Source organism: Mauremys mutica, chromosome 1, assembly GCF_020497125.1.
Source record: "Mauremys mutica isolate MM-2020 ecotype Southern chromosome 1, ASM2049712v1, whole genome shotgun sequence".
NCBI lineage: Eukaryota > Metazoa > Chordata > Testudines > Geoemydidae > Mauremys > Mauremys mutica.
This window is the reverse complement of record NC_059072.1, coordinates 105,012,326-105,026,395: the sequence shown is the minus strand read 5'-3', so window position 1 is coordinate 105,026,395 and position 14,070 is coordinate 105,012,326. Positions and strand designations below refer to the sequence as shown.

The following is a 14,070-nucleotide window of genomic DNA, read 5'->3' as shown; positions in this document are numbered from 1 at the left end:
CAGGATGTTGTGTCCCCCCTCGCCCACGTGCCCTGGTTTTTGGGGCTGTCCACTAGCTAATGGCATCAAATGTACTTTTAATTGCAGTTTTTGTTTTGCCATCCACATGAAATGAAGAGATTGATCTCTATTGATCCAGGGAAAGGCTCGTTTTGTTTGCTCAACCTTTCCTGTCGCTTATCTGGGCTATGCCAAGAGGTTGACACACACAGACACACAGGCTGAAAAGTAAATTACAGAAAAGCAATGTGTGAGTGGTGGCAAACGCAGGCCAGTCTAGTCTACCCTCAGACTTCAGTGCAAACAGAAAACAGAGGAGGTGGCTTCAGGCTGCAGTCTCACTCAGTGGTGGCAAGGATACCAGGGACTTGTTTAATAACCTCGTGGTCTATAGTGTCTGCTTCCAGAGAAAATCTTATTACACACAAAAGGGCATCTTGGCATCACATTTTTATTCTACTGTAAAGATTTCCCTGGGATTCTCTATTATCCCTCCTTACTTCTCCCCAGCCTATCTATGCAGATACTTTATTAGCCCTCATCACCACAGTAACGGAGTATCGACTCTTGAAAGCCCTCATTGCCATTACCCTCACATAACCCATCAGTGCCACCCTACACGGCCTCCAGCAGAGAGAACTTGATTGCAGCGCAAGGCACTGCCTCTTCCCTGTACTACCACTGCATGGGTTGGTCTCGCACTTGCACAGGAGCCCATTTTCACTGTTCATGTGTGTCAGGATTAGGGACTGAAGGGGCTGTAGAGTAGCAATAGCCCTGTTGTTGCTGGCTTGATCATCAGACAATTGCCCAAGGCAGGAGTTGTGTGTCTCTCATTTATTAACATCAGAAAATGTGAAGGGTTCCTCTATGCCTTATTCTTGGTATATCCTCCCTCCTTCCCTCCCTCTTTCCAACAGGCCAACTTCTGATCTTCTTTCCTCTCGATCACAGTGACACTGCTGATCCTCTTGAACTATAAATATCATTTCTTCCCATTGTCTGCTACAGCACCAAGATGGAGCAACTTTGATGCTCTGTAAGGAAGTGGCAGCCAAGAGCTCATCATGAAGCCAATAAACAGATGACAAAGGGTCTTTTTTTTTTGCTTGTACCCCTTGCTGATGGAACATTTGATCTCCCCGTAGCAGTGATAAAAACAAAGATCACTGCATGAGCCCTCTGACCCCTTCCCCAGTAAAATGGAGAAAACATTCTCTCTGAAGTTCTGTCCTCTCCTTTTGCTCAGGAGATGCCATCTCATGCAGCTGTCAGAAGGCAAAGGGGAGATCGTTAATCACAGAACCATTGGAATTAGAGGAGAAGAGATGGATTAGCTCATCTAATCCATCTATGCATTGTGAGGACACTTGCACTGCCACTGTCTGTGCTATCTGGTCTGTCAACAAAGAGCTTCAATTAACAGAGTTGTCAATTCAGCCCCTTCCAGTGCCACTTATGCCTCCTAGAAAACTCTGGAAGCATTCTACTGAGAAACAATACCACTGCCATGTCAAATATATTCTGAAATTCTCATCCCTTGTTCTTTATTATGAAGAGTTTTGGCACAAAAAGAATGTCTGTTTCCTAAAAATTCACTACTGCTGCTTGAAAATTAATCTATTCCCCCCTGAAATCACAATCCACTGAATGTGACAGGATCCTAGTCACTGTAACATCACAGTCTGATGATGTGGAAGACAGACAACCAAGGCTTCGGATGGGGAGTAAAGAACAGGAGCGGATGAATACTTCAGAAAACAAGATCCTGCAAAAACGCTTAGTAATAAAGAACAAAGGGTAAAAAATACAGTTAATATGTAGAGCCAGATGCTCAGGTCCAGCCATGCTGTGCTCAGTGGAGGACCTCCCCCATCCACCACCACTCTATGACAAGCCAAGGGCCACGTCAGCCCTAAGCATAAGTTACAGCAAATGGAGAACTGCTCTAACTTACACTTACTGGTAACATCTCCCTAGGGGCTGCACAAGCAGCCAGGAATCACCAGACTGCAGCGGCACTCCTGTCACCCCACCCGGTCCATTCGCAGCATGCCTTTCATATTCCCACTAGGCTTTTTCAGGGGGGGCCAGACTGGCTCTATGCCAGCCTAGAATTCTCCTATACAAGTTGACTGCTGAGTTGCCCTGTACTGTGCCCTCAAGGACCAAGAATCTGGACCACATCATACTGGACAGTGTTTCTTAAAAAAAAAAAATTCCATATTTTCCCATGAGGCATCATCAATATCTTTTTCAAGCTTACCTTCAGGTTGGTTAAAATAACTGATTATAGTCACACACTACATTCTAAGAAGTAATCTGGTTACTTTTCAGGTCAAACAATAATGCACATTACTTGCAGGTACTTTTCAGTTCAATTATGTTATTCTTGCCCTGAGCATAAGTGAAGTTGTCATGGCAATTAATAGGGACACACACTCAGTGTGTGATTCACACATGGCAGAAAAGCCACCTAATATTAATCCACAATCTAATGGAGACAAGCTCCAAAAAATATTACTAATTTTGGGTACCAATTTGAGATTCCTTACAGGGCCTGTTTTTTAAGAAGGTGCTGAGCACCAGGCTTTTTGAGCATCAAAAATCGTGAGCCATTTTTAAAAATCTTGGGTCTTCTATCTAGAAAAAAAAATCACCAGTAATATATGTAATGGAGTCTATTCTGTGACCAGTAATCATTCACATGCAATTGACTGACTTTTTAAAAATTATCTTTAAATAACCCTGTTAACCTCAATAGGGTTATACCCTGGTCTTTTTTAGGATATATGCTATAGCTTCTATGCCAGGGGTGGCCAACCTGTGGCTCCGGAGCCACATGCGGCTCTTCGGAAGTTAATATGAGGCTCCTTGTATAGGCACTGACTCCGGGGCTGGAGCTACAGGCACCAACTTTCCAATGTGCCGGGGGGTGCTCACTGCTCAACCCCTGGCTCTGCCCCCACTCCACCCCTTTCCGCCCCCTCCCCTGAGCCTGCTATGCCCTTGCTCCTCCCCCTCCCCCTCCAAGCCTCCTGCACGCCATGAAACAGTTGATCAGGCGTGCGGGGAGGGAGGGGGTGAAGCTGATGGGGGGCTGCTGATGTATTACTGTGGCTCTTTGGCAATGTACATTGGTAAATTCTGGCTCCTTCTCAGGCTGGTCACCCCGCTCTATGACCTTGCCTACACTTGTGGCAGCACGTAACGTACATGTAGCTAAACACAGCAGTGAAAGGCTCAGCCTTTCCCTGCTGCCTCCCTACTGCTGGAGACTTTTCCTGCTGCCGGAGTCTTTCAGTGCAACAGGCAAAGGCCCCAGCAACAGGGAGTCAACGGGACACTCCACTGCTAAAAACTGCGGTGTAGACTTGGGAGGTTCTGCTTGGGCATGTACAGAGACATAGAGGGTATATGCTCTAGGGTTCAGGCATGTAGGGCACCCTACACTCTACTTGCCTAGGTAATGTCTCACTGCCTAAACTGCTATTTACACCCATGCTAACTAGGAGTGCAGTGTCTGTATGCTACATGCCGCTGTAAGTGTAGACCTACCCTATGACACTAAAGGAAGAACTGCCTAGCACTGCGAGTCAACAGACCTGAGTTCCATTCCTGGCTCTCCCACCAAGTTACTGTACGACCTTTGACAAGTCACTTAACATCTGGGTCTTTGTTTTTCTCTCTGTAAAATGGGCATAATACTTATGCTATATTAATACTTCTTACACCATATCTATTTCACAGGAGTGTTGTATGGAGTAATAGTTGTGCAGTACTTTGTGATCCGTTGATGGAAGTTTCTCTATGCATGTTAATTACTATTATTATTAATAAAGGACCCTTGCGCAATTCTAGAATCAGTCTACCTCTTTGGAGTCTAAAAATCAAAATGTCTAAAACCTCAGAAAGTTGATTTCTTTTCCTGAAAATTCCATTAAAATCTTCTGGAGCCAGATTCTGATTTCACATTGTATTTATAGCAGACTAACTACTTTGACTTCAGTGGATTTATTCCTGACTTACACTGGTGTAAGTGAAAGCAGAATCAGTCTCCTAGTTCCCAGCCTTATCTCCCCTCCCACACACATTAGGATCCCCATGAACGTGGATTCTGTCATTACTGACTCTCCTCATATTGACAAAAAGACAATACAGTGCCTTGTTTTGATGGATAACATCCTGTTTCCATGGCAACATGATTTGACATGAGAGGTGTAGGTAAAGTTTGGTTGTGCACAGATGTCTGATCACAACATGCAGCAGAATGGACACCAAAGGGAAGATCCTGTTTAGTATGAAAGTGTGTGCGGTGGGTGGGGGCGTGGTGATATTGAGCTAATACGTGAGCTGCAGATTTGATCAGATAAATGACAGGGCCAATCAGCCATCTCCTTCTGCTCTCCCATACAATTTTAATAAGGCCAGCCATGAGGGAGGAAAAAGGAGACTGGGACCGTACTGAATTATTCACAGCCTTAGTTGTGTATGGCAGAGGAGTCTCTCTTATGTGTCAGTAAGCGATCTGCTCCCATTGATTTCCCCGCCTCAGGATCCCAAGGTGAGAGTTAAGTTTTGAAAAATATCAAAAGATAAACAGAAGCTAAGGGCAAACTGGACAGAGACAGAGGCTGATCGAGACAGAGATGGTGGAGATTTTTCTATATATGGCAAAGATCAATCAACTCTAGTATACATCAATGATGGAAAGACTCTAATTAGCTGTCAGAATTGTCATGATGCCCAGGCACACACATGCTCAACTTCCATTAAGAATAACCTATATCTGAGCTGGCCGGATGAGAGCTGAGTGGATGAGCCCTGAAGTCCCATGGGAGAGACCTGCAGCTGATTTATGTTCCTGCTTTCCTATTCCCACATCAATGGCACACTCACCACTGGAGGTGAGGAGCTCAGCTGTGACCCACCCAGTCAATTGAGGAGTCATGTGGATGGGCTCTGACAATAATCCTCCCTCATTTGCCTAGGCCAGAATGATGTTCAACTGTGATTTGAGGCTTGAAGGGTGGGGTCTAGTTAAGCGGTGAAATGATCAGGGCTCATCAGTAGGGACAAGGAACCCAAAGAAAGAAATCCTGTACCTGCAATGCCTGTTTTCCTTCCCTTCCCCAACACCAACAGACTCCTGTACTACTGTTTTCAATTTCTTTACATCTCCATTCCCTAAGTTACAACAAATACTTCCCGATATGTATTTAAAGGCTGTAAAACACAAGAAGGGAGGGAAACTGTTTTGGGTTAAATGAGGGAAGTTAACTAAGAGTAATAGCATTAAGGAAAAGATAGGCTGGATATAAGGAAAGACCTCTGGAAAATGAGGTTTATTAAGGTGGTGAAAAGTCTTTCACTGGAAGCAGTGGAAATGCCATCACATGGAACATTTAAAAGTGAACTGAACAAAGCATTGGAGTATATTGTGTAGGGAATAACTTACACTGATAGGGGCACGGACTAGATGACCTAATATGATCCTATGTCTTGTCAGATAGTATTCGCCACCAGCAGGATCTTCACTACATGCCCTATTAATACCAGCCTTTTGCCCAAACAGTTTCTTGCAAAAACAAAGTCCAGACGCAACAGTGGGAGCTTTCTTGGGAATATTACCAACAATAGTTTCACGCTGGTTACCAAAACAATAATACTAGCATGCTTTATATTAGATGTACAGAAAAGGATTTAGATTCCCAGTTACACTGGTGTTTATATGGAGCAAATCCACTGAGCTCCTCTCTGTCTCATTAGCTGAGATCAGAATCTGACCCAGCATTTCTACAGACCTTATTTCTTCAATTTTAATATGAGTTTTAGGGCTAGTCTACGCTAAAAAAAGATTTGCCAGTATAGCCATACAGGTGTAGCTATGCCAGCAAACCCTCCTAGTACAGCTTATATACCCACAAAACAGGGCTTTTGTTGGTACAGTCCCCAGAACAAAACAATCTATATTGGGAAAAGCACTTTCACTGTCCTACAATTGAACATCACTGAAATAATTCTCTTGTGTTGCTACAGATGAAACCCTTCCTCTTACTTTAGCTCCAGTGTTAACCAAAACGGCAGACCACTGGGAATTCAAAACTCAATAAGGAATTTTCATGGGGAATGCAAAACACAATGATAAAAAACAGAATAAATCCTTGTGGCTCCATGTTGGCACAGATGCCCAGGCACACACATGCACACATTGGATCCGATTCTCATTTCTACTCAGGCCCCTTTTTATCCTTCTGACATTGTAAAGGGGCCTTAATATGGGCATAAATTGCATTGCATCTAAGACTTCTTTATTCTGCCAAGTTGGTATAAAGGTGTGTTAGTGTACATGAGAATCAGCTCCAGGCAGTAATTCACAATATCTTTATGTCAATGCAGCAACTACAATAGCAACTATTGTCTAGTACAGAGGTGAGCAAACTATGGCCCGTGGGCCACATCCGGCCCGCGGGACCCTCCTGCCTGGCCCCTGAGCTCCTGGCCTGGGAGGCTAGCCCCTGGCTCCTCCCCCGCTGTTCCCCCTCTCCTGCAGCCTCAGCTCGCTCCGCCACCGGCACAATGCTTTGGGTGGTGAGCTCCTGGGGCAGCGCCACTGCAGAGCCCGGCCTGACCTGGTGCTCTGTGTTGCGCAGTGCGTGGCGGTAGCGCCGCCAGCCACCGGTGCTCCAGGCAGCGCAGTAAAGGGGCAGGGAGCATGGGGGTTGGATAGAGGGCAGGGGAGTTTGGGGTGGTGGTCAGGGGGCGGGGGTGTGGATAGGGATCGGCACGGTCAGAGGGCAGGGAACAGGGGGGTTGAATGGAGGCAGGGGTCCGGGAGGGCAGTCAGGAAGGAGGGGGGGTTGGATGGGGCAGTGGGGGGCAGTCAGGAATGGGGGTTCCAGGGGGTGGTCAGGGGACAGGGAGCGGGGGCTGTCCGTCAGGAGGCAAGAACCAGGGGTGGCAAAGGGGGGGGAGCACACACCCCTCCCCTAACCAGCCCTCCATACAATTTCCAAAACCCAATGCAGCCCTCAGGCCAAAAAGTTTGCCCACCCCTGGACTAGGACTATCAGGATTTTAAAAACACCTACATGATTCAGCTTCCAGATTGTAACAGGTCAAAGTCAGGTTAGTTGATTCCTAGTTTGTAGTCACATCTCTCATACTGAGTGCTGTGATGTTTTATTAAGGTTGGTGTATGCCTTTATCTGAGCGGATCAGAAGAGCCTCACCTCCAAAATATTCTGCTATAAAGTCTGTCTGTACTGAAGCAAGGCAATATTTGCTTCTCATTGGTAAACCGGTGTGCATGTAATCACCTTGAAATATTTAACTGGCCAGATTTCATTTCACAAACAGCATGTGGCGTGGCATCAGACTGGTGTATAAATAAACTGAGATATAAATCACTATAAACCAGCCATTAAATTGGTATATAAATAAAAAATTATAGAAGTCAGAGATGAAAAAGACCCATCAGATCATCCTGTTTGTATTTTGCAGTGTTCTCACCCTATAAATGCACCAGACATCACTCTTGATTAGCCAAGAGACATAGAAAAACGCCCCCCCCCCAAGAGAGAAAGTGAGAGAGACAGTGAGAGCACCACATGCATATTAATAAAGCTGTATTTTGACTGGCTGAATGATTTGACATGATTAGTGATGGTATGCTTTACCTGTCAACATCTCCACACTGCAATAGGAAAAAGCCTCTAATATTCCTATGCAGAATATTACAGATAAGGTTTGGGAGAGGGGTGGTCACTTTCAATGCTGCTATAATTCTGGGGATCTCCCTAAATGCCCTAAATCTGTTTTCAAGGATCAGAGTGAAAAGGTGCCTTCTTTCTTCTATGATACATATGAAAGAAAAAGCCCAGCCAGCCAGGAGATTCACAGAATCAGAGTATTCACAAATATTACACATAGAACAACTATGTTAAAAGAACATTATTGAGGTTGAAAAGTCAAGCACTCAAGAGCTAGGAAATGCCAGAATTATGGTTGCCCATGCAACCTTCATCCAGCTCCTTTGTATGTATGCTTTATGACACCATCATTAATTACATGATCACATACTACTTTTTCTACAAGACCTCTGCCTCTTTCAATGCATCACATGGACGGTGCTCACTTAATGAGCAGCTATTCAATATTTGGTTTTATCCTCATTGTTCAATGTGTGACCCTAGGCATTATTTATTGCACACTATTCAAACCCTGCTCTGAAGACAGTATTATGGAACTCCAAGACCATCAGAACTCGAAAGACTATGGGCAGCTGCCAAATGACTGACCTTCTTAGTGGTCTGTCTCATCCCATATTAATAAGCAATATGCATTCAGGAATAACATGTTGTCAGTCAACAACCGGCATTGACTGGTGTGGTGATTCCATACTTTGTCCATAAATTTGAAGCCAAGTTAGCAATTTTTAAAACAATGCAGATGTTCTTCTGGCGGTAGGAAGGAAGGAGGATGTGAAGAATGGATAGCAGGCAGGAAGGGTCATGGGAAGGCTAGAGTAAGACAGCAGCAAGGAAAGATGGATGTTGATTGTTTAAGTCAGCTATGCGTTCACACTGCTTTCCTTATTATTCAGAAAATAAGTAGGGTGAAAATTCTCTACAGTCAGCACTTAATACAGATATGATAATGACATATTTACCACATTTATCATAAGGTACAGAAATTGATGGAAAACTCTTCAATCTCCGAAGACTTACTACAAAGACAAAAGTTCTTGAGAAACTCAAATGTGAAGCCCTTTTTGCAGATGATTGTGCTCTACTTAGTCAAAGTGAAAGTGACCTACAGCTTATCCTAAATAGGTTCTCAGAGGCAACTGAACAGTTTGGACTCAGCATCAGGCTGGAAAAAAGTGAAGTCCTCTTCCAACCAGTTCCATCAACAATTACCATTGAGCCAAACATCATCATTGATGGTACAGAACATTCACCACTTTACATAACGTGGCAATGCCATCTCAAGTGATGGTTTGCCGGATCAGGAAACATCAAACAGACTATGAAAGGCAAGACAGGCTTTCAGAAGACTTCGCCGTAGGATACGCAACCAGCATATCATCAAACAGTAAACTGATAGCATCCCTTTTATATGGATATGAAACATGGACAGTTTACCACAGACACATTAAGCAACTTGAAAAATGTTACATTCGCTGTCTCAGCTCTGTTCTGAAAGTCTACTGGCATGACAAAGTGTCAAACCTTAACATCCTTGAAAAAGCAAGAACAACCAGCATCAATGCAATGAGCGTCAAAGCTCAGCTTAGATGGACAGGTCATGTTCTCAGAATGGGTAATGATAGACTCCCCCAAAAAAGCTTGCTGTAGTGAGCTGAACCTCAGAAAGCGCAGGAGGGGTAGTCAGCAAAAACACTTGAAGGACACCCTTAAACAGAATCTGCCCTTATGCAGCATGCATAAATAATAACTTCAAAGATGTAGCCAAGGACAGACCTGAATGGGGAGCAACTATCCAAAAAGGTTGTTAACACTTTGAGGAAAACAGATGTGAAAAACTGAATGAGAAGAAAAAAGAAGGGGCCAACCTTCATGCCAAGTCTTCAGTGGGAGCCTGCGTATTCCTGATGTTGCGTGTTCATGATCTTGCTCCTCAGGGATCGAACTATACAGCCCCATGAGAACACGTGCTGCTGTGACAGCATCGTTGGATATAATGGACAACCACACAGATCTACCCTTGCTTTTACAAATATCAGCTCAGCCCAAAAGCAGAGTGGTGTTACCTATATATTGTCAAGCAGAAAACCTGAGTCTCTGTGCCAACCTCGGCATCTTGCTCCTGGGATGGATGCAGATGTGTTTAGCTCCTGAGGATTGGGAAGTGAAGCCCCATGTCTTTTCTCTAGTAATACTTGCTAGCTACTGTATCAGTATCACAGATGAGCCCCAAAAGGACATCCCATCCAGATCCCTCATGACTTCAATGGGGCTTAAGCAAGTGCTGAAGTAATTTGCTGAGCCTAAAATGGGGAATAATGATAATATTCATCTCCGCCACCACACACAGGCAACGTGAGGGTTAGACCAGTGTTTTTTTACCTTTTTTTCCATTTATGGACCCCTAAAAAATTTCAAATGGTGGTGCAGACCCCTTTGGAAATCTTAGACATAGTCTGTAGGCCCCCTGGGGGCCAGGGACAACCTGCTGAAAACCATTGTTCTATGGTAACGACAACCTTTTGCAGACTCCTTAGACATAGTCTGCTGACCCTCAGGGGTCCACAGACAACAGGCTGAAAACCACTAGGTTAGATCATTCATGCTTGTAAAATGTTTCAAGTTCCTAACATGGCAGCTGCTATGTAAATAAAAATATGATCTCCATCTTCCATTAATTCTTCACTTTCCCTGATGATTGTCCCCCTGCCCACCATCAAAGTCTTCTCCTTCTGACATCACAATAAGTTTTTTTGCAGATGGCTTCCATGATGATTATTTTTATATATATGATTATTATGCACTCACATTATGAGTTTATGGAGAAGAGGCAGCTATCATTCCAGTGAACATGCCAAAGCATAATGGTTCCTTTGCTCCTGACAATAGGGTTGGCCACATAAAAGCTGTATGCTCAATGCCAATGCCCTTAGTAATAATGATCATGAACATACAAAGAAACATACAAAGGAGATGACACAGTACCATAATTGTTTCCAAATAAACAGGATATTCTAAACATTTTTGGGGAAGCATCAGCTACTTATTTGTAAGTTGAATCTCTCTAGAGCAGTCTGGTGACACTATTTCTATCCAAGATGCACAGGGAAAGGAAATCAGTTTCCATAGCAATTCCATGGTCACTTTATGCCCAGATGGAACACATGCCGCATGTTCCAGAACACAAAACACAGCTGTTCATCCATCACCATTGATGGGAAAGGCCTAGGTGGCAGGGAACAAAGGCCTAGTGGCCAGGGGCGGCTCTAGGAATTTCGCCACCCCAAGCACGGCGGCATGCCGCGGGGGGCGCACTGGCGGTCGCCGGTCCTGCGGCTCCGGTGGACCTCCCGCAGACGTGCCTGCGGAGGGTCCGCTGGTCCCGCGGCTCCGGTGGAGCATCCACAGGCACGCCTGCGGGAGGTCCACCGGAGCTGCCTGCCGCCCTCCCGGCGACAGGCAGAGCGCCCCCCGCGGCATGCCGCCCCAAGCACGTGCTTGGCACGCTAGGGTCTGGAGCCAGCCCTGCTAGTGGCAGCACCAAGGCTTGGAGGAAAACAGACAACACATTTTCCCCTTTTAGCCAAGTTTATTCCAAAGTATAAATTCAGGCCTGTGATGCACAGAAAAGTTGAACTAGAAGGTTTAAAAATACAGAAATATGTCTAGTGTGAAGGACAGTGGAGCCCTGTGAAGGACAAGAACAAAGGTCTTTGGAGAGAGGGAAGCATGTTTTATCTCACTTCTGATCTGGGAGGCCTACATGTGGTACAGTATGAGCTCTGGAGGGGACACACATCAGTGTTTTGGATTACAAACAGTATGGGCTTCGTGTAGCATTTGCCTACAGTTCCTGCTATCACCAGGGGGTTTGTTTTGTTTTCATGAAGAAAAAAAATCTTATTAACCAGGAACATATGGCAGGAATTTGTTTGTTTGTAAGCTTTTTAGACTCAAATACCTTTCTCGGTGGTTTCCTGAGGAGCAGTTCTTCCCTTCCTGCCCTAAGCAATATGATGCTGAAGTCTGCCTGAATGCCCCAAGGACTGCAGTCCTGGCTGGGGCTCAGTAACCAGAGAGAGGTACACTTGGGGTGACAGTGCTCAGAAGGCAGAGTCCTTCTAATGTCTGAATTATTTTGCTTAGTGAAATGTTTTATAATAATATAGGGTGTACACACTCACACTCTGAATAAAAATATTTTAAAAGGAAAAATAAATGAGCGTAGCACATGCAGCCATTTAGACCAAAAGGACTCAGCCATAGAAGTGAAGGGCAAAAATAAAATGCCTTCATACCAGATTAGTTCTTTTAAAAAGGTATTTTCTTACCAAACAAAATTATATTAGGGTACAATACTTCCCCATCTCTAGTCTCCCTTCCCTACATTATTTGGCTACCTGCCTTCCTTAGAGCAGGTTTGGGTTACAAATAAATGATTTATGGCTAAAGCACAGGTCTTGGGCTTGAAAGACCTGGGTTCTAGTCCTTGTTTTGCCACTGACTTCTTGTGTGACCCTAGGCAAGTAATTTAGCCTCTCTGCATCTCAGTTCCCCAGCTGTAAAATGGGGGTGATGATATTCACAGGGGCAGCATGACAATTAAATCATTAATATTCATAAAATACATTGTTGTTGCTTTTATAAAACACATTGAGATTCATAGATAGAAGTGTCAACCGTTCTCATAAACAGTTGTGCTAGCCTCATCCACTATTTTTTGTGGACTTGGATTAGGACACAGAAACATAGGAGCAGCCACACCAGAGCAGACTAAGACCAGATTTTCTAAAGGTGTTTAGGTTCTTAAAGATACAGATAGGTGCTTAGTGAGGTTTTAAAAAAGTATGTCAGCAAGCTAGATGCCTAATTCCCACTAAACATCTATCTGACTGCATCTCTAGGTGCCTAATGATCTTTGAAACTCTGGCCCCAATTGTCCATCTCATTGAATATGCCGCCTTCAGCAATGGCCAACACCTTAAAGCCGCAAAGGAACAAACCAGATCCTAGGCTCTCTGTTGCTTCTCCCATTTCCAAAAACTTTCTGATGGCTCATAATGCCATACCAGTCAGCTGGTCGTTATTTCTGCTCCAGTGAGGTGGAACCAAAGGAATAGCTACTCTCCAGTCCCCTGAGTGCCACATGAGGTATTTTTATATTCTGGTCCTCATTCCTCAGCAGCACTAGAGAAGGGCACAGCTGGCACACAAACTGGATACATTGTTTTCCCTAGTGGTTTCACTGGTGTATGGAATGTGGCCTTCAAAACAACCAAAATGTTTCAAACACTCTACCACTGTACATCAGATTCAGGTCTCCAGAAGTTTTCAAGATAGGCAAAATATGTAAGGCCAGATCTGCAGCTGGTATAAATTAGCACAGCTCCAGTTACTCACCCCAGCCGAGGATCTGTCCTGTAACATCCAGCCATATGATTATTACTATTATTGGATTTACCAAAAAAGGGTGTGATTTTAAACCAATTTAGTTAGACCGGTGCAAACCACCGTGTGGACACTCTTATTTTGGTTGAATCAGACTTATTTTGGCTTAACTTAAATCAACTGGGAACAGATTTAAGCTAAACCAAAGTATGCCACTACCAAACATATAGTGAATTTAATATTAAAATAAATAGCACAGGGACTACTGTCCTAACTGGATTTTTTATTTTCAGATTTAATTCAATAGAAACCTCAATTTTTAAAAAATATTAAATGAAGTTGCCAAAGATCTTTAGACTCCAGTTACCCTACTGCAGAATTCCTCTCCATCTTGCTGTGCAGTACACAGGGCCTTAATCACAGCATTGTGTTTGGTAAATACACTTACAGTACCCCAGCCCCATCACTATGCTTGGATTTTCCAGAGAGACATGTTAAAAGTTGATGGACAAAATGTTCTTTTCCTTCCCTCTTCTCTTCCCCTCCCAGCTAGTACAGATAGTCATTTTGTTTAATTGGATGAACATTTATCTCCTGATGGGGGGAGCTGGCAAATCTACAGTCACACTCCCTGCCATTCCTATTTAACAAGAGACTGTTGAGAGGAACTGATTACAGGGAAGTGAAGTTCTATTTCCCTGCTCTCACTGCCACGGGCAATCAATTTGAAGCAAAGGATCTATCTTGAAAATCCCAAACAGAATTGAAAAAAATGCTAAAATCAAAAATGAAAAAGTTGGCTTCAGCCATTCCTCTGGGACCAGCCTCTCCCCTGGGTTCTTCTGGTGCATCACTCAAAGCACAGCTATAGGAGTATATGCTTCACTGTGCTGACTGCTGTCACCAGGGTCCTCTGTATCAAATGAATAACCCCTCACCCTCTCCCACCTTTGAAAAAGAATGTGCTGGAGAG

At 44.2% G+C, this 14,070-nt stretch overlaps 1 protein-coding gene across 2 annotated transcripts in view; it reads right to left on the bottom strand.

The window, feature by feature from the left end:
- TMEM178B (transmembrane protein 178B) overlaps window positions 1–14,070 on the bottom strand; it is a 345,704-nt gene that overhangs the window by 234,717 nt on the left and 96,917 nt on the right. The window contains exon 3 of one of the 2 annotated variants that reach the window (XR_006573805.1): window positions 511–1,268. The exons of the other annotated variant lie outside the window; for it this stretch is intronic. The gene's annotated coding sequence lies outside the window, so the exon portion shown is untranslated. Of the gene's footprint in view, window positions 1–510; window positions 1,269–14,070 lie in introns of those variants that run through there. 2 annotated transcript variants of the gene reach the window in all.